This window comes from Budorcas taxicolor, chromosome 10 (genome assembly GCF_023091745.1).
Source record: "Budorcas taxicolor isolate Tak-1 chromosome 10, Takin1.1, whole genome shotgun sequence".
NCBI classification, from domain to species: domain Eukaryota; kingdom Metazoa; phylum Chordata; class Mammalia; order Artiodactyla; family Bovidae; genus Budorcas; species Budorcas taxicolor.
The window spans coordinates 49,834,556-49,851,005 of record NC_068919.1 but is presented as its reverse complement, the minus strand read 5'-3'; positions in this window follow the sequence as shown (position 1 = coordinate 49,851,005).

The window sequence follows — 16,450 nt, the reverse complement described above, 5'->3', positions numbered from 1 at the left end:
CCTCTTGATGAAAGTGAAAGAGAAGAGGGAAAAAGTTGGCTGAAAGCTCAACATTCAGAAAACTCAGATCATGGCATCCGGTCCCACCACTTCATGGCAAATAGATAATGGAAACAGGGAGAGATTTTATTTTGAGGGGGGCTCCAAAGTCACTGCAGATGGTGACTACAGCCATGAAATTAAAAGACGCTTACTCCTTGAAAGAAAAATTATGACCAACCTAGAGAGCATATTAAAAAACAGAGACATTACTTTGCTAACAAAGGTCCGTGTAGCCAAAGCTGTGGTTTTTCCAGTAGTCATATTTGGATGGGAGAGTTGGACTATAAAGAAAGCTGAGTGCTGAAGAATTGATGCTTTTGAACTGTGGTGTTGGAGAAGACTCTTGAGAATCCCTTAGACTGCAAGGAGATCAAGCCGCTCAGTCATAAAGAAATCAGTCGTGAATGTTCATTGGAAGGACTGATGCTGAAGCTGAAACTCCAATACTTTGGCCACCTGATACTGGGAAAGAGTGAAGATGGAAGGAGAAGGGGGCAACAGAGGATAAGATGGTTAGTTGGCATCATGGACTCGATGCTGGCATTCTGCAGTCCATGGGGTCGCAAAGAATTGGACATGACTCAGCATCTGAACTGAACTGAATTAGTCTTCAGGCTTCCTAGATGACTCAGTGGTAAAGAATCCTGCTGAGCAGGAGACATGGGTTCAATCCTGGGTTGGGAAGATCCCCTAGAGGAGGAAATGGCAACCCACTTGCCTGAGAAATCCTTGGACAGAGGAGCCTGTGTCTGTGGGGTCGCAAAGATTCAGACAGGACTATGGACTAAGCAACAAGTTAGTCTTCATCTTTAGCATCCTGCCTCAGTAGGCTGAATTAGTGAAGATAGGTATTAATACTAATAATAATTTGGAATTCCTACTTCATACTGTAGGTTTTTTCAACTTATTACCACGTGCTTTTTTAATTCTCATTTTGAAAAATGAATTACTATAGTTATGTTCCAACATCAGTAAGCTCAAAAATACAGTCAGAAGTTCTAAAATCATCATTAATAGTGCCCATTTACAATGAGATGTCTGGAAGAATGGCAGAATCTCATGATTTTTTTTTTCTCTTTCTTAAAAGATCCAATCTTAGGAAAGATGAGTTACATGGAAATATTACATTGCATATACCTGTGCTTGTATTTTCTTTTGGTGGTGTTGTCTGCAAATGTTTTGATTTTTTAGCTGTTAGACTATCTTGTGGCATGTTTAGTTGTGCAGCAATTTTTATAGTTAATTTCGGTGATAGAGGTAAATGGTATTTTATTTTTAATTTCAACTGGGTGAAAATATGTTTTGTATTATCAAGGTGATCATCAAGAATTAATGTTTAAGATTGTATTTCTTTTCACTTGAAAACAAATTCATCACGTATCAATATCATAATGAATGGGATTCAGTGTTACAAGTTTGAACCACTGTTTTCTTTGACATTTTAACTTACATTTTCTAACCTCAACGTTTCTTTTTTTTAATGAGAATGATAAAGTATATCCCTGGTGAGAATATTTTGATAATAAAGTTTAAATTATTTAACATTTGTAAAGTGATTATAACAGTGTCTGGCTATTAGTATGTGTTTAAGTAAAAATATTTAAGTATCCTGATTCTTCCATTCAAAAGCAGTGATTAACAGTAATTTTTCCTTAATGACAACATCTAGCTTTGATACTATCAGTATAAATGAAAGTTATCTTAAGTTTTAATAATGAGGAATTCAGCTAGGAAATACATGGCTGTACACAGTATATTACACAAGTAATACTACCAGAAAATGCTTCTTGCATAACTTAAAGCCAATCCTAGCAAACATTTCAACAATTACATTTTAAATTTCCCAACTCCAACTAAAGACATGCCTGCTGCATGTCTCACTGTCATGACAAACTCAGTATGTTTAACTTATCTCTGATAATGGCACCAACACTCTCAGTAACCTGGGATGGGGAGTGAAATTATCTGACTCTTCATCCCTTGTCTACTCATAACAAGTCACCAACTATTAATTTATCCCTAAAAATGATTTTCTTGTGCCTTAAATCCTTCCCTACCTACTATTGTCACTCCAATTCACACAATTATTTTCTCTTGCTTACTGGACTTTTAACCCATCTCACTCCAGTCTCTCTCACTTCTGGTCCTGCTTTCAAATCTCACCTCAATCCACTACAGTTTGCTTCCATCCCCATCAGCCCCAAGAAGCTACCCTTGCTGGGGCCATCAAAGACCTGTTAGTTACCAATGCCACTACACACTTTTACTCCTTATCTAACTAGGCTTTTTGGCCAATTAACAATCTCTCCTCAAAATTCCCCCTTCCAATGTTTCCCAAGGTCGTGCTCACCCCTGATTTTCCTCCTTACTTTTAACTGTGACTTCTGCATCTCTTGGCCTCCCTGGTGGCTCAGACAGTAAAGAATCTGCCTGCAATGCAGGAGACCCAGGTTTGATCCCTGGGTCAGGAAGATCCCTTGGAGAAAGGAATGGCTATCCAGAAAAGGGAATGGCTACCCACTCCAGTACTCTTTCCTGGAGAATTCCATGAACAGAAGAGACGTATGGGCTACAGTCCATGAGGTTGCAAAGAGTTGGACATAACTGAGAAACTAACACTTTTCCTTTCACTTTTCTGCATCTCTTCCCTAGGGTTTCTTCTTCTCTTTATCCTTTAGTTATTATACTGTGTTATTATACTGATGTTCCTCAGGATTTTATCTTTGGCTTTCATATTTTCTCATTCTTCCTGTGCATGACTATTTTTTACTACCTCCAATGTCTATGACTCACTAGGCTGTAAACTCCATGAAAACATGAAAGCCTGGATTTGTATTGTTCTGAATCCTATCTCACTACCTAGCACATAGTCAGCACTTTTCCTATACCTGTGCCCCAAGCACCAGCCCTATGTCCTAGTTACATCGTTTGCCAGTACGGCAACCTTGAATAAGTTAAGGCATCTGTACCGCAATTTCCTAATGTTTACATTAGGAATAGTAGGAGTAGTAATACCTACCTTTGAAGGTAGGGAGTTAAATAAATTAATAGAGGTAAGGCATTGAGAATATTGCAACTCATTAGAGCAAGCATTATAAAATCTTAGGTATTTTTTACATATCTAAAAGACTGATGCTGGGAGGGATTGTGGGCAGGAGGAGAAGGGGACAGAGGATGAGATGGCTGGATGGCATCACTGACTCAATGGACGTGAATCTGAGTGAACTCCAAGAGTTGGTGATGGACAGGGAGGCCTGCTGTCCTGCAATTCATGGAGTCGCAAAGAGACGGACACGACTGAGCGACTGAACTGAACTGAACTGAACATGTGCTAGCCAATTCCTTCCTGACGTTACATGGCCACACCAAATTCAACATGTCCCAAAGTGAACAAACCCCTACATCAACCTACCCAAACTGGTTGTTTTTTTTTTTCCTTCTAAATTCCCTAGTTGGGTTAAGGCAACATCATCCATGCAATTACCTAAACTTCTCTCCCATTCCAGCAGACAATTAAGTCATCTCTATTCTCCACTGTAGGAAATTCCACCCCTTCCACCTATTTCTACTCCCACAGCCCAAGCTCTGGTCTCCCCAGTTCATATCACCTATTCCCTGACTTTTTGACACCACTGCTGCCAGAGTGACTTTTTTGAAAATATGTCCTTTTATCTCCAGGATAAAATGCAAGGTCTTTATGATCTGGTCATTGCTTTCCATGACAGATTCATCTTTCATGGCTCTTTTCCTACTTTATCTTCTAAAAGAAGCAAGGACAAAAAATCAGAGTAATAGTAGTAGCTGGTTGTTGGGCCTGCAATGTGGGAGACCAGGATACAATCCCTGGGTTGGAAAGACCCCCTGGAGGAGGGCATGGCAACCCACTCCAGTATTCTTGTCTGGAGAATCCCCATGGACAGAGGAGCTTGGCGTGCTACGGGTCATGGGGTCACAAAGAGTCAGACACTACTGAGCGACTAAGTGCAGTAGTTATTAGTAAGGAAATGAAAGGAAATGAAAGCTTAAAGAACTTAAATCACTAAATCTCTAAAATCACTAAAATCTCAGTGCTGGTTCCTGGCAGTGTCAGCACCCAAAGTTAAATCTGACTCCAAAGCATGTGCTCTAATCACTACAATACACTGCTGTTCAACTGCAGTTGTCTTCTCAGACGTACATATCACTTCCCTCTTCAGTATCTTTGCACATTTTATTTCCTCCATAAGGAATTTCAATAATTCATTTTATGACACTTTTTTTGGTCAGGATTTTGCTTTCTGTATAAAAGATGGCTCAGAGAAGAAAAACACTTATAAAATCCATTTAGGGACTTCCTTGGTGGTCCAGTGGCTAAAACTCTGAACTCCCAATGCAAAGGGCCCAGGTTCAATCCCTGGTTGGGGAACTAGATGCCACATACTCTGACTAAGACCTGGCAAAGCCAAATAAAAATAATAAATTAAAATAAAAATGAAAATCCACTTTTGAGGAAAAGAGAACAGTGGAAAATGGTGTTTACAACTTAAGGCATTTAGAAGAGTGTTATAAATATCACTTTCCTTTCAAATGTAAAGGAATAGATATTGTTAAACATATAGCTCAGGTTTCTCCTTTGTAACATTTTCACTAACTTTACTACTAGACAAAATTTAAAATCATCTGCTCAATAACCATGACATTCAAACCCAACCTGCTCCATGCACGGATGCTGAAAAAACATACAGGGGGGTCAAGGGGCTGAAAAAAAACTTAAGTATACCATGTCCATAATTCTAATGTATTTGTATCAAACTGTACTGTATTTGCTTATTTATTTTAAATCTTCCTTAATTCCTAAGGATAGTAATGAATCACATGTTATAGGGGTTTTGAAAACAGAACCTGAGAGAGTTAAGCAAATATATATACAACAAATGTTTATTGAATCTTAATCCCAGAATAGAATCAATTTCACTAATATATTCAAAACCTAGGAGTGATTGCTCCCCTCACTGTCTAAAATCATGGTATCTTATTCTAACATTCAAGATGCTCCAACAAACTCAATTGTCCAAACTTTTCTCTCTTCTCCTTACAATACAGCTTTTCTCCACCCTGTCAAACTGCACATGGGAATGCCACAATATCGTCAACTTTCTCCCTTCTACATGTTTCCTCCTCTCCCTCTTGTTTCCTCCCTGCTCATACAGTATATTTGAAAAAGAAAGAAAGGCAATGGGCCCAAAATGGAGTTACTTATACTAGGCCTCTTGTCACCAAACTAAGATTTAAGTTTCAGTTCTCTCAGACACAGAAACTTAAACCAGTCAATCAGGAATCACCTGATCAGCACCTGATAGGTAATATACCTAACTGTATATTGGGCCAGTCGCTTATTGTCCCCTAAAGGAAAGTAGCTTTGCGATAACAAATACGCTCTTTTGCCTAATATAACTTCCTTGCTTTCACTCCCTCCTGCCTATAAAAGTCTTTCATTTTTTAGAGTACCTTTCTACCTTCTAGATTGAATGCTTCCTGATTCAAATCAATTTTTGTTCAAATGAATTCTTAAAATGTTTAATATGCCTCAGGTTACCTTTTAACATGTATTTCATACATAGGCTTTAAAGCGCTGATGACAACCTGGTAGCTCATAGACCAAATTAGACTCACAGACAAGTTCAGTTTGACTTGTAGTTGAAAAATTTTTTTTTCTTAATTATATGTCATTCTGCAACAGTTAGGAATGTTCATGTTAAAGCCTAGACGCCAGATTTTCTGTGAAAGCTGAAAGGTTACGCAGACTGAAATTCCTGCAAAGCATCAGTTGGCTGAGACTGAGTGGAGGCAGCCCTCCTTGGACGGGGCTGGCCTAATGTCCCTGTAGTCTTTATTATCCCTTTCAGTATTTCACCTTCCGATACTTGTTTTAAAAATTAGACCAAGTTCCAAACAGTCCTGAAGTGTTTTCCTAGAATCTTGAGGCCCCCTATCTCAATCACATTTAATACAAAACACCTATTATTTATATCCTTCATCTGCAATTAATCATGTGTTACTTTATTGATGAAGAGGCTTTGAGGCTTTTTAGTTCTTCATTTTCTGCCATAAGGGTGGTGTCATCTGCATATCTGAGATGATTGATATATCTCACGGCAATCATGATTCCAGCTTGTACTTCATCCAGCCCAGTGTTTCTCATGATGTACTCTGCATATAAGTTAAATAATCACGGTGACAATGTACAGCCTTGATGTACTCCTTTTCCTATTTGGAACCAGTCTGTTGTTCCATGTCCAGTTCTAACTCTTGCTTCCTAACCTGCATACAGATTTCTCAGGAGGCAGGTCAGGTGGTTTGGTATTCCCATCTCGTTAAGAATTTTCCACAGTTTATTGTGATCCACACAGTCAAAGGCTTTGGCATAGTCGATAAAGCAGAAATAGATGTTTTTCTGGAACTCTCTTGCTTTTTCCATGATCCAGCAGATGTTGGCAATTTGATATCCTGGGTTCCCTTACCCTACTGCTCTCCACCCGGATGCCCTTTCCCAATAAAATCTCTTGCTTTGTCAGCAGATGTGTCTCCTTGGACAATTCATTTCTGAGTGTTAGACAAGAGCCCAGTTTCGGGCCCTGGAAGGGGTCCGCCTTCCTGCAACAAATGGCGACTCTGGCAGGGACTCTTCTTCGCTGAGACTGACATCCTGACCACTCGGGGTACTCAGGGGCCAGCTTGCCTGCCAATGGACCAGACCCAGCAGCTGCAACTGGGACCCTTTTGTCCCTGGTCTCCTCCTGATGCGGACAACTGGCCAGAGTGCCCCGACCAGTAAGGAACAAGAGACTTTATTGACCTCTCTCCCCTTCCCTCTCTCTTTCCTTTCCTAACCCTTCCTATCCTTCCCTGTTTTTCTAGTCCCCTGGTCCTGGACGCAGGCATCTGGTCGAAGGGCCCTCAGCCTGAGCTGAGGATTGGAGACTGATCACCTCTTCTTGGCAGAGAACTCGAATTCTGGTTCTGGTCTGATTTCTGGTAGGGCCGAGTTCCAGTCCTCCCTTCTCTGGAGGCCCAGGGAAAAGTCCCATAACGCCTGGGTATCTATAGGTGGCAGGAGACGTCTGTAAGGCCACCCCTTTCGCCCCCCTCTCCCGCCTCCTCCCCTTCTTCTTTCAACCTGGCTTCCTTTCCTTCCTTGAAATCTTTGAGGTCTTCTGAGAGACTGTATTCTTGTATGTAAGGGCTTCCCCTGGTGGCGCAGAGGTTAAAGGGTCTGCCTGCAATGTGGGAGACCTGGGTTCGATCCCTGGGTTGCGAAGATCCCCTGGAGAAGGAAAAGGCAACCCACTCCAGTATTCTTGCCTGGAGAATCCCATGGATGGAGGAGCTTGGTGGGCTACAGTCCACGGGTCACAAAGAGTTGGACACGACTGAGCAACTTCACTTTCACTATCTAGCAATATATATAATGTACTCAAAGGAAAAGAAATCGTAGAGAAATCACTTACCAAGTTTATTCCAACACACTCAGTAACCTAGGACAGAAGAGAGAATGGAAGGCAAAGCTTGAATAAAACACTGAAGAAAGAGTCATATCCTGACTTGACTTGCACTTGTAGCAATTTATCTGATGGATTTAATTATATGTACAGTTATAGAAATTCAGTTCCAAGGACATTGATTGCAGTGAAGTTCATAATAAACAATGAAAATGATCTAAATATCTAAGAAACACGTATTGTTCAGCCATATAGTTGGATATTATTAAGTCACTAGGTATGTTGCTGATGATTGGATATTAATCCATAAAGATGTTTATGATATATTGATAACTGAAATAAATGTGTTTAGAATAGTCTTACCCTTGCTTACAAAAATATGTAAGTGTTCAGATGCCTAGAAAAGTTTGGGAAAGATAGACGTACAATAAAGTATTACTACTGTTATTTCTAACACTTCATTCCATATAATTAGATGAAGGGTATTTTTTATTTTCCTCTTTTTGCTTGTTTTCTAATTTTTGGAAAATGAATATGCTTTGGATTTGTACTAAAAAAAAAAAGCAGAGTTAGTTATTTCTTTACATTAAGCATTTATGTCAAAAAATAGGACTTGATCATGAGGAAACTAAAACAAAACTGTTTGAATGTTTTCAGCCTGGGTAACAGAGACTGATACTAACATCAAAAATGGAGGAAAGACAAGAGCAAAAGAGCATTTTGAAACTGGGATTACATACATATCTCAAGGAAGAGTATACAGAAAAATGGCCAAAAAACTAACTTTAGAGCAGTGTGGAATTCTGGGAGAGTAATAAAAAATAACACTGGCTGTAGAAGATGAACTTAGAAATTTTTTGTCTTGCTAAGATTTATTTATTAGCAGTAGGGATGAGGAGGGGAGGCTTCCTCTAATGCTAAAACAGTAATTATCAAACTTTATCATGTACCAGAATCACCTGGAGATCTTGTTAAAACAGACCTCTTGTTGCTGGTCTCTACACCTTGATTCTATAATCTGGGTGGAAATAGAGAATTTATTTTTAAATTTTTTTATTTATTAATTTTGGCTGTGCTGAGTCTTTGTTGCTGCATGCAGACTTTTCCCTAGGCATGGAGTGCAGGGGCTACTCTCTAGTTTGCAGTGGCGTGGCTTCTCATTGTGGTGGCTTCTCCTGTTGTGGAGCATAGGCTACAGGGCATGGGCTCAGCAGTCGCAGCGCACGGACTTAGTTGCTCCACGGCATGTGGACTCTTCCCAGACCACCAGGGATGGGAACCATGTCCCCTGTATTGGCAGGCAACTTCTTAACCACTGAACCACCAGGAAGTCTGATAATTTGCATTTTTAACAAGAAGCTCTATACAGTCAGCAAAAACAAGATCAGGAGCTGACTGTGGCTCAGATCATGAACTCCTTATTGCCAAATTCAGACTGAAATGGAAGAAAATGGAGAAAACCACTAGACCATTCAGGTACAACCTAAATCAAATCCCTTATGATTATACAGTGGAAGTGAGAAATAGATTTAAGGGACTAGATCTGATAGATAGAATGTCTGATGAACTATGGACGGAGGTTCGTGACATTGTAGAGGAGACAGGGATCAAGACCATCCCCAAGAAAAAGAAATGCAAAAAAGCAAAATGGCTGTATGGGGAGGCCTTACAAATAGCTGTGGAAAGAAGGGAAGTGAAAAGCAAAGGGGGAAAGGAAAGATATACCCATTTGAATGCAGAGTTCCCAAGAATAGCTAGGAAAGATAAGAAAGTCTTCCTCAGCGATCAATACAAAGAAATAGAGGAAAACAACAGAATGGGAAAGACTAGAGATCTCTTCAAGAAAATTAGAGATATCAAGGGAACATTTCATGCAAAGATGGGCTCAATAAAGGATATAAATGGTAGGGACCTAGCAGAAGCAGAAGATATTAAGAAGAGGTGGCAAGAATACACAGAAGAACTGTACAAAAAAGATCTTCACGACCAAGATAATCACGATGGTGTGATCACTCACCTACAGCCAGACATCCTGGAATGTGAAGTCAAGTGGGCTTTAAGAAACATCACTTTGAACAAAGCTAGTGGAGGTGACGGAATTCCAGTTGAGCTGTTTCAAATCCTGAAAGATGATGCTGTGAAAGTGCTGCACTCAATATGCCAGCAAATTTGGAAAACTCAGTAGTGGCCATAGGACTGGAAAAGGTCAGTTTTCATTCCAGTCCCAAGGAAAGGCAATGCCAAAGAAAGCTCAAACTACCTCACAATTGCACTCATCTCACACACTAGTAAAGTAATGCTCAAAATTCTCCAAGCCAGGCTTCAGCAGTACGTGAACCGTGAACTTCCTGATGTTCAAGCTGGTTTTAGAAAAGGCAGAGGAACCAGAGATCAAATTACCAACATCCGCTAGATCATGGAAAAAGCAAGAGAGTTCCAGAAAAACATCTATTTCTGGTTTATTGACTATGCCAAAGCCTTTGACTGTGTGGATCACAATAAACTGTGGAAAATTCTTAACGAGATGGGAATACCAAACCACCTGACCTGCCTCCTGAGAAATCTGTATGCAGGTTAGGAAGCAAGAGTTAGAACTGGACATGGAACAACAGACTGGTTCCAAATAGGAAAAGGAGTACATCAAGGCTGTACATTGTCACCCTGATTATTTAACTTATATGCAGAGTACATCATGAGAAACACTGGGCTGGAAGAAGCACAAGCTGGAATCATGATTGCCATGAGATACATCAATCATCTCAGATATGCAGATGACACCACCCTTATGGCAGAAAGTGAAGAACTAAAGAGCCTCTTGATGAAAGTGAAAGAGGAGAGTGAAAAAGTTGGCTTAAGTCTCAATATTCAGAAAACAAAGATCATGGCATCCGGTCCCATCACTTCATGGCAAATAGATGGGGAAACAGTGGAAACAATGGCTGACTTCATTTTTCTGGGCTCCAAAATCACTGCAGATGGTGATAGCAGCCATGAAATTAAGAGACGCTTACTCCTTGGAAGGAAAGTTATGATCAACTTGGACAGCATATTGAAAAGCAGAGGCATTGCTTTGTCAACGAATGTCTGTCTAGTCAAGGCTATGGTTTTTGGACTATAGCCAAAGGCTATGGTTTTGGGACTATAGCCAAAGGCTATGGTTTTGGGACTATAGCCAAAGGCTATGGTTTTGGGACTATAGTTGGACTATAAAGAAAACTGAGCACTGAAGAATTGATACTTTTGAACTGTGGTGCTGGAGAAGACTCTTTAGAGTCTTTTGGACTGCAAGGAGATCCAACCACTCCATCCTAAAGGAGATCAGTCCTGGGTGTTCATTGGCAGAACTGATGTTGAAGCTGAAACTCCAATACTTTGGCCACCTGATGTGAAGAGCTGACTCATTGGAAAAGACCCTGATGCTGGGAAAGATTAGGGGCAGGAGGAGAAGGAGACGAGAGAGGATGGGATGGTTGGATGGCATCACTGACTCAATGGACATGGGTTTGGGTGAACTCCTGGAGTTGGTGATTGTAGGGAGGCCTGGCGAGCTGCGATTCATGGTATCGCAAAGAGTCGAGCACGACTGAGCAACTGAACTGGACTGAACAGGAATCCAAGTGATGTTGACACTGCTAATCCCCAAACCAGATTTTGGGAACAATCATATTAGAATTGAGAGAGATTAGGTAAATTGTTGGGCTGACAGGGTAGAAGTTTGAGGAGAGAAGTCCTAAGACATGAGGTACGTGTGCATGCATGCTCAGTCGCTCAGTCATTTCGGACTCTGCAACCCTATGGGCTGTGGCCTGCCCAACTCCTCTGTCCATGGGATTTTCTAGGCAAGAATACTGGAATGGGTTGCCATTTTCTTTTCCAGGGGCTCTGGAACCCTGGGATCCAAACTGTGTCTTCTGTATCTCCTGCATTGCAGACAGGTTCTTTACCGCTGAGCCATCAGGGAGGCCAGGAGATATACTTGATTTAATTAAAAAAAAAAAAAACTGAACTAGATGAACTGAGCCACTTCCAGAGCCCCTTTCTCATGAGACAGAAGAGTTTTGATCACAGAGGAGCAAGGGGCACTAGGCAAGGGAACTGGGCTGGAATTGTACAGCAAGAAGGAGCTGGGGTGTAGGGAATTTAAAAAAACAAAAACAAACCTTAACATCTGATGTAATACCAGGGGAACAAGGATTCTGAATTGAAGGTGATGGACTATATTCCTTTACTTCACTCCTGGTGAAACCTATCTGGACTCATATTTAGGTCCCACTTTTTAAAAAGTCTACATAAGTAAAATTGAGAGAAGCTTTATTAATGCTGTAGTACATTAGAGCTACAATAAAAGGGAAAAGAAGGTCACTTCCCTCCGGTCACCATCATGCATCTTTAACACCACCAGAACAGACTAGCATCTGGTGAAACAGCATGTAGTAGAATCAGCACCTGGTAGAATATCATAGGATTGGATTTGTGTCTGAACAGGTGTGGGACTCCTCATGGGGGCTCTCAGAAATAATTAAATAGGGGATGTACTTTACAGGAGGCTGGAATTTCTGCAGTCACTCGAGGGCCAGAGCCAGGGCAATTTGAATTACATGGAAACCCTTGATTTTAACTCAGAATTTTATCACTCTATCTTGTGTAAAATGCTGAGAGGAGTAAAAGTATACATGTCTTGTACCTGTGCAGTAATCAGAGCCAATTTTCACTCAACTAACAATAAAGAACCACTGCATTATTTTTAGTAGAATCCACAAAATAAAACCGAGATGTTTAAGCTATAGCTCTGATAGGTTTATGCAGGATAAGGTAAGGAAGACAGAATCATAGACTGGGGAATAACTAAAATGCTGCTAGATTCTGCTAGAAATTTTTAGATTTGCTGCTAGAAAAATGATAAGGACTCAGTGAGGAAGTGGCTATACATAAATGAACTAGTAAAGGTATACAATATCAGAAGACTTGACAGATGAGATAATAGTAAATAAATTCAGGTGAAAGCCAGATATAGCATCAATTTTTTCTGTCATGGTAGCTAAAAAAGCTATGATCTAACTATGAAAAACAGAGAATTTTAAAAGAATTATCATTCTGATGATAAAGATGAATTTATTTCCCAAGCAGGAATAAAGACATAGACGTGGAGAACAAACGTATGGATACCAAGGGGGAAAAGAAGAGAGGTGAGATTAATTGGGAGATTGGCATTGATATATGTACACTACTATGTAAAAAATAGATAAATAATAAGAAACTACTGCATAGCACAGGGAAACTCTACTCAGTGCTCTGTGGTGACTTAATAGGGAAGGAAATCCAAAAAAGACAGGATATATGTATATGTATAGCTGATTCACTTTGCTGTACAGCAGATATTAACACAACATTGTAAAGCAATTATACTCCAATAAAAATTAATTTAAAAGGAAAAAAACTATTATTTTGAGAGTAAGAGATATATTTTTTAGATTTCTTAAGGCTAAAGTAATAATCAGCCTGTGATTTTAATCAGGCGAGTGTAGTTTAATTACTGCTTCATTATCTCACACTAAAAGATTTTTTTTCTCATCTGAATCTTTTTAAGTTACTGCTTATTACCACTCCTTCAGTATTAACTACTAAATTGTATTCTTAACGATCAATACTTAATGATCAATTCACGAGAATTCACATTCACGTGAATCTTATTTCTCGAAGTAGATTTTGCTCTCCTAAAGAATAAAATCAATGTTTTACACTAGTATCCCTATATCTCATTCTCTCTGGCACTACCAATAACTCCATACTAACTAAATGATACTATTTTATTGCATATGGTTCAAACATCCTTTGAAAAATACAAAGGATATATTAAAAATTATGATCAGTATTCCAAGAGATGAACTAGAAGGAACTCTTGGACATTAAATATACAATAGTGTCAATAAGTAATGCATCAAAAAGAATTGAAAGATAAATTTGAGTAAATCTCTTAGAAAGCAGAACAAAAAGATAAATACAATTAGAGAAAAGATAAGATTTATAAAAGAAAGGAAAAAGACATTTCCCAGACCTGAAGGATGTATCTCTACATTGAATGTGATCACCAAATACCCAGTGCAGTGAATAAAGCAAGACCCACCCAGAGGTATATCAAATACTGAAATGGTGGAACACCAAGAAGAAAGAGATCAAATAAATGTCAGAGAGAAGAAACAGGTTATATACAAAGGTTTCAGAATCTAATAGTATCAGACTACTCTATAATCACCTGGAAGCTAAAAGACAGTTTCTCAACAACTAAAATGAAGAAAAAGTATCTCCAATGCTGAGTTTTATATTCCAGCCAAACTATACGATATAAAGGTAGAATAAAGATCTAGCTATTTTCGGACAAATATGACCTACAAAAATACGCTTCTTATGTACTCTTTCTCAGGAAACTGAGAATATATTCCACCAAATCAAGGAAACAGGAAGACAGGAGATCCACGAAAGAAAGGAATCAACATAGAAGAGAGGAAGAAGCAATTCCTAAAACAACAGAAAAAAGAAATCCCATGATGACAGCTGCTCAGCAGGCCTATGAAACAACAAGTCCAGATCAGAGCAGAAGTGAGTGTTCAGGAGAGATTTACACAAGATTAAAATGGGTCTGAGAAATAACATGATATGGTTGACAGTACTGGTAAGTCTGGCTGAGTTAGTGGTAGGTGGAGTTTTAAAGCCAAGCAACAAAATGATAAGGCAATTGTTAATTTCAGGGAAAACAAAACTTTAGCAAAAAAAGTAATCAGAGTCACAGTAAAATACCTGATTTTGTGGTGAATAAATCTAATGCTTTACATTTTGAGTACTCTGATCAAAGTTTTGAAAAAAATTGGGCGATTGGAGCAAAAGGAGGAAAAAATGGTATGAAAAGAAACAACCCTAAATCCTCATCTTTATAGGACTAAATCAATAAACAATATCTACAACTTTTAAATGAAGACATCAGAGTGTAATCATGTTACTCAGAAATATGGGGATAAGGAGCTAAAGACATCTAAGAGTTGAACGGGTCTGCATCAATGTGGAGGGATAGAGCAGTAACTGCTTTTTTTACATAAACTATCTGACTTTTGGGTTTCCCTGGTGGCTCAATGATAAAGAACCTGCCCACCAATGTAGGAGATGCGGGTTCCACCCCTGAGTTGGGAGGGTCCCCTAGAGAAGAAAATGACAACACCAGTATTCTTGCTGGGAAATACCATGGACAGAGGAACCTGGTGGGCTATAAAACAGCCCGTGGGGTCATAAAACATGGGACAGGACTTAGAGACTAAATAACTAAATAACAACATTTGACTTTTAAGGCTATTACATCTGTAACCCTGAAAAAAAAAATTTAAATTATGGATAATAACCAGTTTGTTTTTAAAATGATCTAAGCCTCTTGATGAAAGTGAAAGAGGAGAGCGAAAAAGTTGGCTTAAAGCTCAACATTCAGAAAACGAAGATCATGGCATCCGGTCCCATCACTCCATGGGAAATAGATGGGGAATCAGTGGAAACAGTGTCAGACTTTATTTTGGGGGGCTCCAAAATCACTGCAGATGGTGACTGCAGCCATGAAATTAAAAGACGCTTACTCCTTGGAAGAAAAGTTATGACCAACCTAGATGGCATATTCAAAAGCAGAGACATTACTTTGCCCACTAAGGTCCATCTAGTCAAGGCTATGGTTTTTCCTGTGCTCATGTATGGATGTGAGAGTTGGACTGTGAAGAAGGCTGAGTGCTGAAGAATTGATGCTTTTGAACTGTGGTGTTGGAGAAGACTCTTGAGAGTCCCTTGGACTGCAAGGAAATCCAACCAGTCCATTCTGAAGGAGATCAACCCTGGGATTTCTTTGGAAGGAATGATGCTAAAGCTGAAACTCCAGTACTTTGGCCACCTCATGGGAAGAGTTGACTCATTGGAAAAGACTCTGATGCTGGGAGGGATTGGGGGCAAGAGGAGAGCGGGATGACCAAGGATGAGATGGCTGGATGGCATCATGGACTCGATGGATGTGAGTCTGAATGAACTCCGGGAGATGGTGATGGACAGGGAGGCCTGGCGTGCTGCGATTCATAGGGTCGGAAAGAGTCGGACACAACTGAGCGACTGAACTGAACTGAACTGATTTTAACTAGAGATGCAAATAAGCAAAAACGAATGGGATATTTTCCAGTTTAGTATCTTCTGACATTTTACCCTAGATGCTACTCGCCACCTCTCTTAGAAAATACTATGCACATTTTCACAAACTTAAATAAATATATATATTTGGTTATCTTGATTTATATAATTGCTATGAAAAAACCTGATTTTGTTTTTATTATAGATAAGCTATTAAACTATGCATGTGAACATTTGAAACATATACTCATAAAAACTACAAGAGCAAGAAGGTTTAAGTAGTATTTTTGAAAAATGGTGAATGGTCATTATTTGAGATGCACTTTCAAGATTTTTAGCTCTACTATGGTTTCTGTCCTGTAAAAATGATTCATCCATTCAATTTTTTCATGTAATACACTTTTATAAATATCCTTTTTATAATCAAGGCAGCATGCTGACTTCTGAATTTCCTGAAATCTGTAATATTCTCAATTGTACTTAATGATCTTAAATACTGTAAAGTGCTTAATCCAGCAACATATATCTTAATCTGTTAACATTTGCAATTCTTTTTCAGGGAAAGATTCTAATTTGAACAATAGTATTTATTGCTTATGGACTGACATGGAGACCAAAAACACACAAAACTCCTAAATTCAATATTCTAAAGAAGCTTTCTATTCAGTTCAGTTCAGTTCAGTCGCTCAGTCGTGTCCAACTCTTTGTGACCCCATGAATTGCAGCACGCCAGGCCTCCCTGTCCATCACCAACTCCCGGAGTTCACTCAAACTCACATCCATCA